The sequence below is a fragment of the Heptranchias perlo genome, chromosome 8, assembly GCF_035084215.1.
Source record: "Heptranchias perlo isolate sHepPer1 chromosome 8, sHepPer1.hap1, whole genome shotgun sequence".
NCBI lineage: Eukaryota > Metazoa > Chordata > Chondrichthyes > Hexanchiformes > Hexanchidae > Heptranchias > Heptranchias perlo.
Window position 1 is genome coordinate 71659718 of NC_090332.1, and position 11378 is coordinate 71671095.

The 11378-nt window shown below is 53.6% G+C and overlaps 1 non-coding gene across 1 annotated transcript; it reads left to right on the forward strand.

The window, feature by feature from the left end:
* Positions 1–293: 293 nt before the first annotated feature.
* LOC137324876 (U1 spliceosomal RNA) lies at positions 294–457 on the forward strand. The gene has a single exon (XR_010963752.1). It is a non-coding gene; the product is annotated as a U1 spliceosomal RNA (small nuclear RNA).
* The last annotated feature ends 10921 nt before the right edge of the window (positions 458–11378 follow it).

An 11378-nucleotide genomic window follows, 5' to 3' on the forward strand; every position in this document is an offset into this window, starting at 1 on the left:
GAGATGTGTCTGGACGAACAGTAATTGGGCAGAACCATTCAGGAATGCACCGTTCCATGCGGCGAATGGCGGCGCTCTTTCCTTTTATGGGTGATATGCAAATGAGGCAGCGAATAAAGTAGAATCTTCAAATCGATCGTATTTAACGAAAGAAATGATGGAAAAACAATGACACTTACTTCTCCGGTAAATAATCATTACAGAAATGAAAATGAAGGTTTAAGATTTTGACTTGCCCTAATGTGAAAGAGTATTGATTGTCGTCGGATGGAGATTTGCAACAATATTTAAGCATACTTACCTGGCAGGGGAGAGACCTTGATCACGAAGGAGGTTCTCCCAGGACGAGGCTAGCCCATTGCACTTCGGGTGTGCTGACGCCTGCGATGTCCCCAAATGCGGGATACTCGACTGCAAAATTTGTGGTAGTGGGGGACTGCGTTCGCGCTCTCCCCTGGCTTAAACTTAAAAACAGACCAATCATGCATTCTGATCGTGGCGAGCAATGACATTCAAGCTGGAAACTCTCTCCATCCGAAATATCAGCGGGAACGAGGGGCTGGCCGATTAATAACGGTGTTTATAGTTAATGTCCCGTTACATTTTTCAGCAAAATATCTAGCAACCTTTAGAATTAAAACGTTTCCAGGACTGGGTGCTGAGTTGCAGCCGCTGCAAAAGCTAACTCCTGCACCGCGATAGTTACCCGACCCATCTTCCACTTTATCTGGAGATCAAAAATGGACTGTGTCCATAGGGACACAATGTACAAAATCTCTGGAGAAAGGGGGGAAAGGCGTGCCCGACTTGGCCCTCGTCCTGATGGCCACTTTCGTGTGCGGCTGCATCAAGCTTTGCGTGGACCCTTGAGGTTCGATCTGTCCCCACTGTTGCGAAGGATGGGCCTGGCCACGCTACCACGGAACACTCCGTCCAGTTGGACCGTTCCGCCCCACCTGTCCTTCGTCGAAAAGTTTATGCAAAAAGACACCTTCGACCACAAGGCGATCAGTAAGTGGTCCGCACATAACGTCCTCGAGACCCTGCGGGAAAAGGAGATGATGGATCCTGTCGGTTGGTTCCCCGAGTAGACTGTCAAAGTCATTTGGCAGAACGCCTCATCACCAGAGCTTTCAAACAAGCACCAAGACATAGCTTGAGGTGCTGGACAGATTTTAACTCGAGGCGTGAGTGAGGTACCACCATCACACGGGAGGACACCACCCACCAGGTGCATGGTTCATACTCCTGTGACTCGGCCAACGTTGCCTACCTCATACGTTGCAGGAAAGGATGCCCCGGAGCATGGTACATTGGCGAGACCATGCAGACACTGTGACAACGGATGAACGGACACCGCGCAACAATCGCCAGACAGGAGGGTTCCCTCCCAGTCGAGGAACACTTCCGCCCCAAAATTTGCATAAGGACCACATCAACACTGCAATGGCAGGGAAGGGCACCCGGGCAGTCGGCCATGGTGTGCCAAACACCGTCAGGGTGACGGTAACGACAGTCGAATGTGTTTCGCCGGTGGATCGTGAGGCTTTCGTCAAACGCGTTTTGCTCGACTGCTGTGGATTCAAAGCGACGGACATCTTCTGCCTCCAGGATTTCCCTCGAAGCGGACATTTTGACCTCACCTTCAAGACCGTCGCTGGATGCCAGAAGCTTCTTCAAGTCTTCAAGGAGAAGGGGAGCGTTGGACTGCTGGCCATGCTCGCTGCGGAGCCGCTCTTCACCCTCCCAACGCAGAGGAATCGCAAGCTGATTGTACACATGTACAACCCACACGTCCCGGTCGCCGATGTGCTGACGTTCCTCGCCAGATACGTCGACGGGGCGGAGAACAGCGTCGACGTCACCGACCAGTTTGGGATCTGGACCAGCAAGAGGGAGGTCACGGCAACGTTGAGACTGGACGCCCACGGCAACATCGTCCACCCTCCCTCCAGCTTCGCCATCGGAGGAAGTCGAGGATACATCACGTACGTGGGGAAGCCCAGAGTCTGTCGCACCTGCGGCAAATCCGGCCATTTGGCGAACACCTGCACTGCAACCGTCTGCAAGAACTGCAAGCAGGAAGGACACCAGACTAAGGACTGCAAGGAGAGCAAGCGCTGAAACCTGTGCAGGCTGGAAGGCCATCTCTACAGGGTCTGCCCCGAACGCAACCTCAGCTACGCCCAGGCGGCCAAGAACAACACAGCGGAGGAGGAGGGGGCAACAAGCAAGGATGCCCCAAAGAAGGCCAAGAGTCAGCGCCCGGCCGCGACCTCCTCCAAGAAGCCCCTAGCCCAGGAAAACAATGAACGAGGAAAGGGTCAAGCCGAAAACTGCCAGACCCCGACACCCAGCTCCGAGCCTCCCCACCAGACGACAGAGTCCATGGACGAGGAGGCAGCAGAGGGAGGATGGCAGCTGGTGGTCAAAAAAACCAAAAAGAAGAAGCCAGAGGAAAGGAAACAAGCCCCTGCCGACACTACACCAGGGGTTAAAAGAGCACTCGAGTCGCAGTCGGACTGCAGCGACTACCCCGAGTCTGACGAGGAGGGACGACAGGAGCGAAGTGGTCAGCCGTCCCACCGAAAGCGGCAAAATACCCAAGGTGAGCCCGACGCGATCGGCAGCCCCCATCTCCAGAACACTGGGAGCGACAAAGCCTCCGGTGCCCTCCAGCTCCTTGAAGCCGGCAGCATCGTAGTGCCCAGCGCACACCAGCTCCGGGACACCGGGAGCAGCACCGCAGAGAGCGAAGACCAGCTCCGGGAAACCGGGAGAAGCGACAACGAGGAGCCCCAACCGATCGAGGATCGCATGGACTCTTCACCCGACACCACGCCGCCGATGTCACCCCAGCGGAACGACGACCCCCTCTCTGAGGCAGAACAGAACTCGTACCTCAGCTCAGGGATCGTGGAACACTTTACACAGATCACCTGGATGCAGAGACACGGCCAAGAGCTGGAAACAGCAAACGGACTGACGGGTGAGACTTTAAACTGTTGTTAAAATGGGTCTGAAAGTCACATCCATTAACGTGCGTAGCGTTAAATGCACTACGCGATGTGTGTCGACCTTGGACTACCTGGCCAAGGTCAAGAGCGACCTGCTGTTCTTACAGGAGTGCGGCCTGCCGCATCTCAGCAATTACAGGCAATGGTCGCAGCGCTGGGCCCACGGGCTGTCTATCTGGTCGGGAGGCAACGATAACCGTGCCTCCGGCCTGGGGATTCTGCTGCGGGGGGGCAACTTCACCATCACCGAAGTAAAGGAGGTGGTGGGGGGCCGTCTCCTCGTAGCAGACGTAATGTACAAAAACGCTCCGCTCCGGCTGATCAACGTGTACGCCCCGGCTCTGAAGGACGAGCGGCTGGCCGTCTTCCAGCAGCTCCCACTGCTGCTGGCGATGTCCAAGCCGGTCATTCTCGGCGGTGGAGAAGGCCTTTGACAGAATATCCCACACATACATGATGGACGTGCTCTCCAAAATGGGGTTTGGGGAGGGAATCCGCAATTGGATCCAACTGCTCTACACAAACATCAGTAGCGCAGTTTCAATCAACGGGTGGGAATCAGAAAGCTTTCCGATCAAATCTGGAGTCAGGCAGGGCTGTCCTCTCTCCTCCGTCTTGTTCGTGTGTTGCATCGAACCCTTTGCCGAGTCCATCAGGAGGGATGCGGGCATAAGAGGGGTGACGATCCCAGGCAGCGGAGGCACTCAGGTCAAGGCCTCCCTGTACATGGATGACGTCGCCGTCTTTTGCTCGGATCAGCTGTCGGTCCGCAGATTGATGAGCATCTGCGACCGTTTCGAACTGGCCTCGGGGGCCAGGGTAAATCATAGCAAGAGCGAGGCCATGTTCTTTGGGAACTGGACCGACCGATCCTTTGTCCCCTTCACCGTCAGGTCGGATTACCTGAAGGTGCTGGGGATCTGGTTCGGGGGGGCCGGGGCGTGCACCAAAAACTGGGAGGAGCGTATCTCCAAGGTTAAGCAGAAACTGGGACTGTGGGATCGGCGATCCCTCTCGGTCGTGGGCGGGGGCCTGGTCATCGGGTGCGGGGTGCTCTCGGTGTTGCTGTGCGTGGCGCGGGTCTGGCCCATACCTCGCTCCTGCGCCGCGACGGTCGCCCGAGCCGTCTTCCACTTTGTCTGGAGATCGGGGGTGGACCGTGTCCGCGGGGTTGCGATGTGCGGGTCTCCGGAGTGGGGGGGGGGGGGGCGTGCCCGGCGTGGCCCTCATCCTGATGGCCACCTTTGTTTGCGGCTGCATCAAGCTGTGCATAGACCCTCAGTACGCAAACACAAAGTGTCACTACGTGCTGAGGTTCTACCTGTCCCCGGTGTTGAGAAGGATGGGCCTGGCCACGCTGCCACGGAACGCTCCGTCCAGTTGGACCGTTCCGCCCCACCTGTCCTTCGTGGAAAGGTTTGTGCAGGAAAACACCTTTGACCACAAGGCGATCAGCAAGTGGTCCGCACGTAACGTCCTCGAGACCCTGCGGGAAAAGGAGATGGCGGATCCTGTCGGTTGGTTCCCCGAGCAGACCGTCAATGTCATTTGGCAAAACGCCTCATCGCCAGAGCTCTCAAACAAGCACCAAGACCTAGCTTGGATGGTGGTGAGAAGGGCCCTTCCCGTCAGATCCTTGTACTCCCGGACTCTCAGCGCCACCGCGCGCTGTCCTAGAGGAGGCTGCGGTGGAGACGAGACCGTCACCCATCTCCTTATGGAATGTGCCTTTGCAAAGAAGGTCTGGAGAGAGATGCAGTGGTATCTGTCCAGGTTCGTCCCGAGCAGTTCCGTAACACAGGATTCTGTGCTCTACGGGCTGTTCCCGGGGACGCACACTGAGACGGACATCGGCTGCTGCTGGAAGACCATCAACTCGGTGAAAGACGCCCTTTGGTCTGCCCGAAACTTGCTGGTCTTCCAGCACAAGGAGCTGTCCTCGACCGAGTGTTGCAGACTGGCACATTCCAAGGTCCAGGACTACGTGCTGAGGGACGCACTGAGGATGGGTGCGGCCGCCGCAAAGGCTCTGTGGGGAAAGGCAACCGTTTAGAGCCTTCCCGCCATTGTAAACCGAGGGGCTGCAATCAGGGAAAAACCCCCTCGGGCAGAAAGTAAAATTCAAATTGCTGTAATGTACCTGTAATGAATCTGAAATGAATCTGTAAGCAATAATCTGTGTTGAGTCTGATGCAATGAGACACCATAGAGTGTCATGAACTGTAATTATGTCCAATGTGTTCATTGTACTGTACTTGACGTAACCTGCAAATTGTATAATCTGTATTGTGTACGTTTGGAAAGTGATATGACAACTGTATTGTATGTACTGCTGCAAATTTTATGAATAAAGTATATTTTTTGAAAAAAAAAATTAAAATGCCATGGACAGATACAGAAAATAATCAGAAAGGCTAATGGAATTCTGGCCTTTATATCTAGAGGATTAGAATACAAGGAGGTAGAAGTTATGCTACAGCTATACAAAGCCCTGGTTAGACCGTACCTGGAGCAGTGTGTTCAGTTCTGGGCACCGCACCTTAGGAAGGATATATTGGCCTTGGAGGGAGTGCAGCGTAGATTTACTAAAATGATACCTGGACTCTAAGGGTTAAGTTACGAGGAGATTACACAAACTAGGGTCGTATTCCTTGGAATTTAGAAGATTAAAGGGTGATTTGATCAAAGTTTTCAAGATATTAAGGTGAATTGTTAGGGTAGAGAGACACTATTTCCGTTGGTTGGGGAGTATGGGACCTAAAAATTAAAGCTAGGACTTTCAGGAGTGAAGTTAAGAAACACTTCTACACGCAAAGGGTGGTAGAAGTTTGGAACTCTCTTCTGCAAACAGCAGTTGATGCTAGCTCAATTGTTAATTTTAAATCTGAGACCGATAGATTATTGTTAACCAAGGGTATTAAGGGATATGGGGCTCAGGCAGTTATATGGAGTTAGATCACAGATCAGTCGTGATCTCATTGAATGGTGGAACAGGCTCGAGGGGCTAAATGGCCTACTCCTGTTCCTATGTAATTGTATTGCTTTGGAATTGTGATGTTGACATTGACCTGTGTGTACTCTTAAATTCTATGAAATAAAGTATATATTGAAAAAAAAAGCCTTTTACTGAAGATTTCCGTGGAGAAAATGGATTAGGAGTTTTCAAGAAATTTTTTAGCACCTGACGTTCGTCGGGTTTGGTATCAAGCGTAGAAAAATAAATATTTGTGAAGTGCTAGTATTTAGATGGATTAGTATTTGTGAGTGTCACGAGTGTTTGGGAAATGTCTTGACACTCAGCATTACCTCAGCTGGCTTTCAGAAGTACAGAATAGATAGATGAAGCTGCCGTATGTCGATGATGTTATGGTGGTCAGTCTTTTCACTCTGGATGCGTTGAGCTCCTGTGTTTCGAGTTGCTCTGGTAGGTGAGCCCTCCCTACCTATATTCTCGAGAGTGTCTACACACGCCCTGATAGCTCGGTAAACATGCCCGTGAAAGTGAAAAGAAAGCCCTTCCTTAGATTGGTTTAACTATCGGATCTGTTAGGAATGGATTTTCTTACTTATAAATTTGTGACTTATTCCTCAAGATAATCGGGTTCAAAGACATTTATAAGGTGCCAAGGTTAAGAATGGTCTGGTTCAGCCTCAGACAGTGGCCAGGGAGAGGGATGGAGTTGGTGGCTAGGGAACTGAATTTGTGGCGGGGACCAAAGACAATGGCTTCAGTCTTCCCAATATTTAAGTGGAGGAAATTTCCATTCATCTAATACTGGATGTCGGACTAGCAACATGACAAATCAGAGGCAGTGGAGGGGTCGAGAGAGGTGGTGAGGTAGACCTGGGTGGCGTCAACGTACATGTGGAACCTGATGTTGTGTTTTTGGATGATGTCACCGAGGGGCAGCATATAGATGGGAAATAGGAGGGGGCCAAGGATAGATCCTTGGGAACTCCAGAGGTAACGGTGCGGGAGTGGGAACGGAAGCCATTGCAGGTGATTCTCCGGCTACAACTGGAACCAGGCGAGGGCAGTCCCACCCAGCTGGGCAACGAATGAGATGCTTTGGAGGAGGATGGTGCCAAAGGCTGCAGACAGGTCGAGAAGGATGAGGAGGGATAGTTTACCACGGTCAGAGTCACATAGGATGTCATTTGTGAATTCGATAAGGGTCGTTTCAGTACTGTGGCAGGGGTGGAAACCTGATTGGAGGGATTCAAACATGGAGTTGCGGAAAGATGGACACGGATTTGGGAGGTGACAACACGTTCAAGGACTTTGGAGAGGAAAGGGAGGTTGGAGATGGGGTGGTAGTTCGCAAGGACTGAGGGGGCAAGGGTGGGTTTTTTGAAGAAGTGGGTGATGACAGCAGATTTGAAGGGGAGGGGACAGTACCTGAGGAGAGGGAACCGTTAACAATATCAGCTAACATTGGGGCCAGGAAGGGAAGTTGGGTGGTCAGCAGTTTGGTGGGAATAGGGTTGAGGGAGCTGGGGGTGGGTCTCACGGACAAGATGAGCTCAGAGAGGGCATGATGGGAGATAGGCGAGAAACTAGAGAAAGATGCGAGTTCAGGACAGGGGAGCCTATGGCGAAGTTTGGCTTGGTGGGCAAGGGGAAGGGAGAGAAGCGGCAGAGGTAGTTGAAAGGATGGTCTAAATCTTAGTAACAAAGACGTCCATGAGTTCCTCGCACTTGTTGTTGGAGGTGAGGGTGGAGGGGGCATGTAAATAACAGAAAATGAACACATACCTTTTCACAGTTCATATTCAACTTTACTAGCACATCTCTTCCACACCCTCTGTGCAAAGGGGCAGCCCATCAGGAGGTGGGAGACGGTCTCCTCCCTGCCACAGCCTCGAAGGCAGCTCACGGAGGCACTGAGGTTCCGTGCGTGTTGGAAGGACCGCACTGGGAGGGCCTTACTCACCATCGTCCAGGCTACATCCTGGTGCCTATTGGTCAGTTCCAGCGATGAGATGTTCTGCCAAATGGCATTGACCGTCTGGCCGAGGAAGAAACTTATCAAATTCACCCTCTCCGTTCCTTGGAGACTCTTAGACTGTTTTGCATCGACCACTGATTGACAGCCTTGTGGTCGAATAGGTTTCTCCTCAGGAACTTCTCCACCTGGGACAGGTGGGGGGGGGGGGGAACGGTCCAGCTGGACGGGATGTCCTGCGCCTGCTCGGCCAGCGCGGCCGGACCCAGCCTTTTCAGTGTATTGGACAGGTAGAAACTCAGCAAGTAGTGACACTTGGTGTTTGCATCCTGGAGTTTTGCACATATCCCGAGGCAGCCACACACAAAGGTGACTATCAGGATCAGGACCGCTTTGGGGACCCTCTTCCCCCCTTTGTCTGGGGTCTTGTACATGGTGACCCTGCGACACGTTCTACCTTGGACCTCCAGACAAAATGGAAGATAACTTGGGTGACTGTGACAGTGGAGTTGTGGGGAATGGGCCAGGCCTTGGCCACATAGAGCAACACCGTGAGTACCTCACACCTTATCACCGGGTTCCTGCTGGTTATGGAGAGGGATCGCCCTACCCACATACCAAGCTTCCTTTTGGCCTTGGCGATCCGCTCCTCCCAGTTTTTTGTGCAGGCCTGGGCCCCCCGAACGAGATCCCCAGTACCTTCAGGTAGTCGGACCGGACGGTGAAGGGGACAAAGGATCGGGTCTCCCACCTGCCATAGAACATGGCCTCGCTTTTACTTCAGTTCACTCTGGTCTCCAAGGCCAGCTCGAAATGGTCGCAGATGCCCATCAGTGTGTGGACCGATCGCTGATCGAAGCAGAAGACGGTGACGTCTTAACCTGAGAGCCTCCGCTGCCTGGGATCGTCACCTCCCTGATACCTGCGTCCTTCCTGATGGACGCAGCAGACGGCTCGATACAACACATGAACAAGACCGCGGAGAGAGGACAGCCCGGCCTGACTCTAGATCTGATCGGAAAGCTCTCCGTCTCCCACCCGTTGATTAGGACTGTGCTACAGATGTCCGCGTAGAGCAGTCGAATCCAATCGCGGATTCCCTCCCTAAAACCCATTTTGGAGAGCACGTCCGTCACGTACATGTGGGATATTCTGTTGGAGGCCTTCTCCTGGTTGCAGCACATCGCATAGTCGATTTGACGCTATGCATGTTTATGGATCCAATATTTAAATACATTTTAAAATACAAAGAAAACAAAACATTCAGGTCTTACTATTACATCAGTCTGGGGTCTACTTTGGACCCTCGGTTTAGGTTCTGCATTTGTGTGGTGTGCAGGAACTTCTGAACAATCCTTGGGCTGAGGAAGGAGGCCTGTCCTCCGTTGGGGGGGGTCCTCGCTCGGGGGTTGATGGCGGTGCCTCGTGGGGTGGTCTGTCCGTGAGATCCACAACCAGGTCTGGCTCCTCGGCTGTCGCGGTGGTTCGCTCTCCCCATTCGTTGTGCTGCTCCCAGTTGCCTGGAGTTGGGGGGTCTCACTTTCTGTGTTGCTGCTCCCAGCATCCTGGAGTTGGGGGGTCTCGCTCGGTGTTGCTTCTCCCAGTGTCCTGGAGTTGGGGTTAGGGTTGCCCTGGAGCTGAATGTTGCTGCTCCCGGTTTCCTGGCGTTTGGGGACCTAGCTCTCCACATTGCTGCTCCCAGCGTCCCGGAGTTGGGGTCTGCTAGGCACGTCGCATATCCCGGTGCCCTGGAGCTGGGTGTTGCTGCTCCCAGGTTCCTGGAGTTGGAGTGCGTTGTCGGTGTCGCTGGTCACCGTCACGTTTTGCTTCTTCCTTTGATGAAGGTGGGAATCCCCCCCCGCTTCACTTGGTTGTCGTCCGAGGAGTGTTCGCTGTTGGGGTCTCTAAGCTCCTCTTGCTGCTGGCCGCACCTTTGGTGTTCGTGCCTCTGGTCCTACAGTTGCCTTTCCCCACAGAGCCTTTGCGGCGGCCGCACCGAGCTTCAGTGCATCCCTGAGCACATAGTCCTGGGCCTTGGAATGTGCCAGTCTGCAACACTCGGTCGAGGACAGCTCCTTGCACTGGAAGACCAGCAGGTTTCGGGCAGACCGAGTTGATGGTCTTCCAGCAGCAGTTGATGTCCGTCTCGGTGTGCATCCCCGTGAACAGCCCGTAGAGCACAGAGTCCTATGTTACGGAACTGCTCGGGACGAACCTGGACAGATACCACTGCATCTCTCTCCAGACCTTCCTTGCAAAGGCACATTCCAGAAGGAGATGGGTGACGGTCTCGTCTCCACCGCAGCCTCCTCGGGGACAGTGTGCGATGGCGCTGAGAGTCCGGGAGTGCATGAAGGATCTGACAGGAAGGGCCCTTCTCACCACCAGCCAAGCTAGTTCTTGGTGCTTGTTTGAAAGCTCTGGCGATGAGGCGTTCTGCCAAATGACATTGACAGTCTGCTCGGGGAACCAACCGACAGGATCCACCATCTCCTTTTCCCGCAGGGTCTCGAGGACGTTACGTGCGGACCACTTGCTGATCGCCTTGTGGTCAAAGGTGTTTTTCTGCACAAACATTTCCACGAAAGACAGGTGGGGCGGAACGGTCCAACTGGACGGAGCGTTCCGTGGCAGCGTGGCCAGGCCCATCCTTCTCAACACCGGGGACAGGTAGAACCTCAGCACGTAAGTGACATTTTGTGTTTGCGTATCGAGGGTCTATGCACAGTTTGATGCAGCTGCACACAAAGGTGGCCATCAGGTTGAGGGCCACATTGGGCACGCCTTTCCCCCCTTTCTCTGGAGATTTGTACATCGTGACCCTGCAGACACGGTCCATTTTTTATCTCCAGATAAAGTGGAAGATGGCTCGGGTGACTGTCGCAGCGCAGGAGCGAGGTATGGACCAGACCTGCGCCACGTACAGCAACACCGAGAGCACCTCGCACCTGATGACCAGGCTCTTGCCCACGATCGAGAGGGATCGTCAATCCCACAGTCCCAGTTTCTGCTTAACCTTGGAAATACGCTCCTCCCAGTTTTTGGTGCACGCCCCGGCCCCCCCGAACCAGATCCCCAGCACCTTCAGGTAATCCGACCTGACGGTGAAGGGGACAAAGGATCGGTCGGTCCAGTTCCCAAAGAACATGGCCTCGCTCTTGCTACGATTTATCCTGGCCCCTGAAGCCAGTTCGAACTGGTCGCAGATGCTCACCAATCTGCGGACCAACAGCTGATCCGAGCAAAAGACGGCGACATCATCCATGTACAGGGAGGCCTTGACCTGAGTGCCTCCGCTGCCTGGGATCGTCACCCCTCTTATGCCCGCATCCCTCCTGATGGACTCGACACACGAACGAACAAGACGGAGGAGAGAGGACAGCCCTGCTCGGAAAGTGATCTCAATATTACAATT